The sequence below is a fragment of the Chinchilla lanigera genome, unplaced genomic scaffold (assembly GCF_000276665.1).
Source record: "Chinchilla lanigera isolate Chin_1 unplaced genomic scaffold, ChiLan1.0 scaffold00011, whole genome shotgun sequence".
In the NCBI taxonomy this organism is placed as follows: Eukaryota; Metazoa; Chordata; class Mammalia; order Rodentia; family Chinchillidae; genus Chinchilla; species Chinchilla lanigera.
This window is the reverse complement of record NW_004955412.1, coordinates 6,156,836-6,161,126: the sequence shown is the minus strand read 5'-3', so window position 1 is coordinate 6,161,126 and position 4,291 is coordinate 6,156,836. Positions and strand designations below refer to the sequence as shown.

General features: G+C 42.3%; 1 pseudogene; it reads right to left on the bottom strand.

Annotated features, from left to right (window-relative positions):
• Positions 1-1,783: 1,783 nt before the first annotated feature.
• LOC102012748 lies at positions 1,784-3,660 on the bottom strand (annotated as a pseudogene).
• Positions 3,661-4,291: the final 631 nt, after the last annotated feature.

The following is a 4,291-nucleotide window of genomic DNA, read 5'->3' as shown; positions in this document are numbered from 1 at the left end:
AGACAAGTAATTCTCTTCCACACGGCTAACCCAGCTTTGGAAGCGTGAGAATACGTGTTAATGTAACATGCATGTTTGGGGCTCAGGTGCCTGAAAGAATTCACTTTACCCAGCAAAGGACCATGGACTGAAACACAGACGGCATTTCATCTGCAGAAACTAAAACCCTCCAGTGGCTGCACTTTGAAAAGGCAATAAATAATGGCAGAGAAAGCAAAAGAAATCACAAAACCCTTTCCTCGAAAAATGTGCCTTTTTCTCATAGGAGCAAAGTCCAAAGGCAAACTAAAGTATTTTTAGCAGAAAAATGACCTGGCTTTATATGCTTTCAAAAGGCACCAGAAAACAGAGCTTATTTTGACAGGTTAATTGGGTCATTTATCTTTGCAAAGTAATTTCTTCATTCTCATGCCAAAGGCATGACTGATTAAATGGATATTTCGGTGTGTCTGTCTTTCCTCTTGGAGGATTGTGTTCTGTGAGGCTGGCATCCACATGGGTACTTGGAAAGGAGCACTGACGGTGCAGCTGCAGCCTGCGTTCTTTTTGATCTGTGAATGTTGTGAAATGAGCTATCCTGACACCCACTGCTCATTCATCTACTATCAGACCAGTAGGCACGTCCTATGGCTCTGTAAATAGTGCGTAGGTCATTGCCCGGGGTGAAATGATACAAGTAAGGGTAACATCACTAAGTATATAACTTGCCAACATTAATAACACCCATAAAACTGTAGGGAATTTAAAGGGCACCTTAGTTGGAGCTACAGAATAACTATGTTACAGTGTAGGTCAAAAATAAAAAATGCAGAGCTTTCTACAGGTGTAATCTAAAATTGTAGTGTTTGTTAATACACAAGAGGTACCAAGAAGTGAGGATATGCATCTAAATCCAAGTCTCTTGCGTGTGTTTTACCAAAGGCCATACTAAGAGCTGTCACCCATAAAAGTGCAAAACAAAAGGTTAATGCATGTCACAATTAGAGCCTCTTGCAACACTGGCCAAAAGCAGCAAATAGCTGAACAAGGCCATGTATACACTGCCACCAGCAATAAAATAACACTGTACTGGTGACAGATTTTGAGTACATGACATGTAATAAAGATCAATTACTTACATAATTTTTAAAAAGGAAATGTTTTGTAAAAGCTATATAGCATGAAATTATATTACACTGACATTTAGCTATATTAAATGCAAATCTCATGATACTATCTAGAAACAGGCACTTTGCTTTTACTGAACGCTACTTATTAGAGCAGTTCATAATGTTCCTTCAGAAAAAGATTTTTTACTAGTTTAAGGCCCCACAATATGCTTTTGAAAAACAGCATATTATGCTTTTTAAATTTGGTGGGATGAAGAATTTGTTAGAAGTACAACTTCTGGAAAATCAAGAAAGGAGGCCTTACTTTTCACTATATATGCCTTTTTGACACTGCAGTTTTTGACCATGTGATGTATTACTTTAAAAAAATTAAATTAAAGGAAGAACTTGGGATAATGATAGCGTGTTCCCATTTCAGATCAATGCCAACCTGCTCAATGGGGGCCCGATACCCTCCCTGCATCTTCACAACGCTTTTGAGCGTGAATCACTTGAACGTGAATACAAACACATGCAGATTCATCACAAAATACAGATGTGTTGGTCACAATTATGTAGAAAAAATAAACTGAAATACCTGTTTTTCCACATCAGCTCACAGTATCTATATAGGAAATTTCTCTCAAACAAGAGAGAAATTTCTCTCAAACAATTTCTTTCTTAAAACAAGTCCACTAATATAACTGAAAAGAATGCTTCTGCATTATGAAACAGAAGATATGGGATTCAGAGAAGAGCCATTGAAGAGGCCCATGAAGATGAATCTCAGTCCCACGTGGGGTGCTGGGGACATCTTGCCGGGGATACTCTCCGCCCCAGCCCTTGACAAAACTCCTTCACATGGTGAAGCTGTTGGTGAGCTCACATACTGCCTCAAACCTATGCTTGGCAACTGAGCTAGATGCTGAGCAAACTACTGATTGTTAAAAATTTTGAGGGTGCAGCTGCTGGGAACCTCACAGACAGTGGTGGGATGAAAGTGCTGATGAAAACTGCAGTTCCTACTCTGTAAAAATATGCTGCTGTCACTGAGACATTCCAGCATAGCACAACATAGTACAGATGGATGCACACCTTTTCCACTACGTTGTCTAGTGTTTTCAATTGATGAATTATGACTGTCATTTGACAGCAATCCCAAGCAGAATCTACCTTTGTTATTGAAAGGTGTGTTGGTTTGGGGGTATTTTGTAAGGGAACAATATAATATAGGACACATACCTTATAAGATTATTTATAATAGTCACCCAAAGAATGATATACAAAATAGTACAGGAAGTCTATTCATGCACTAAGACCGAGGAATCCAGCCGAAGGCCTGGATCCCACAAAAATGTCCTGCATGAGTCCAGCTGAATACCTAGAGCTCATAACAATGCCTCCCACAAGTCCAACTGAAGGCTCAGAGCCCATGACAATATCCCATGCAGGCTTGTTTCACGGATCTGCTCTGGGAAGGCCCAAAGTTCAGTTGTGGAATTTGGGAAGTTTGTGCCAGCAGGATGAAGGATCTGTGCTAGCAGGCTGAGGGATCTGCACTGGAGCCAGGAAGTGATGCTCAAAGTAAGAACCAGAACTCCCCCGAAATGTACCACAGACATCCTCAGCAACAGTGAGATCCCACGCTCCTCCAGTAGTGAAGACAGTTGATTTCCCATCAGGAAAGCCAATGTAGGAAGCTTCTCCAGGAGATTGAGCAGTGCACCATCTTCCCATCTGGAGCCAGGAAGTGATGCTTAGAGTGAGGACCAGAGCTCCCCCAGAGTGAACCAAAGCTATTCTCAGTGCCAACAAGGCCTCGAGCTCTTTGGAGGATGAAAACAGCCAAGTTCATCAGGAAAGCCAGCATGACAAGCTCCTCCAACAGAACCAACAGCTCCTTACAGCTTCTACCAGCTCTAACAGCCTTTCTCAGCTCCCAACAGCCTTACTTCTTCTCTAGTTCTGCCCGTTATGCTGCTGGGAACAATCCTCAGGTGGGCCTCCCACACCCAGCACCATGCTTACACAGTTCAGCTGGGGGTTATAAGTTGACCACCAGTTGTTAATTCACTACAGAAGGCTCTGTGAATCTATCCACTAACACACTAGTAGATGATGCATTCAAAGCTTCCCCAACATGGCTGTCTAATTCATAGTACACAATTGAACACCAACGTTTGGACTTGTCATAAGTAACAGGCTGAACATCTCTGCTTGATATATGGGGCATAATCTGGGGGATCATATTATTGCTTGTATCCATAGGCTGGGAACTATCTTGACCCATTTGATCATCAGGTAGCACAGAGGCGGGAGGAGGCATATCAGTGGGAATTGAAAAGGACTTCCTTGCCCAGAACCGGCTGAGGAGTTGGGGTACTATTCTAGCAGGGAAGCTGGGGTGGGTACTGTTTGGAGCTAAGGGAAAAGGAGTGTGGGGCGTGTGGAAAGAATCTGGAAATGTGGCATTTTGGCACATGTGAGGTTCACTGAGGCTCAGGTTCCTGACATGAACCAGAAGGCTGTGCTGTGGGTTGAATTCATCATGACAAGGCACTAACTTTGGGGGTCAGATCCTGGCCAGCGGGGTGCTCTCCCTGTGCAGTGGCTGTGCTTCCCCCTCTCCAACCTTATTAGTCCCTCTTTCTTGAGAAACTAACTTTTCCACTTAGTTTCCAGGATAACAGGTTCTTCCATTTTTTCTCCTACCACATACATCTCTGCCTCTTGTCTTCTTTGGCTAATTCCTCTTTCTCTTGCTAACCACTAAACATGAGTGCTTTCTATTTCAATGCTCTAATTTTCCTCACCTCCTTTGCCTCCCTAGTGATCGCTTTCAGCTTTATCACTTTAAATTCTGACAAAAAACTGAAGACTCCTAAGTGTGTGTTTCCAGGGCCAACATCCTCGTTTCTGAACTTCGGGTGTCCAACTTCCTTCTCAACATCTCTGGGAAGAGATGTCTAATATCTCAGATTTAATAAACTAATCTTCATCTTCAAATCTCCTCCTCCTGCTGTGTTCCCCATTTTAGTAAATGCCAGTAGTATCATTCCAGCTCTTCAGGCCAAAGAAAATTAAAGACACCTTTGACTTCTCATCTCTGAACCTGCAAAGTGCATTGACAAACCCTGATCAATTTTTAAAATATACAGAATCTGACCATTCTCTTTTTCTGCACTGCAGTTATCCCAAACCAA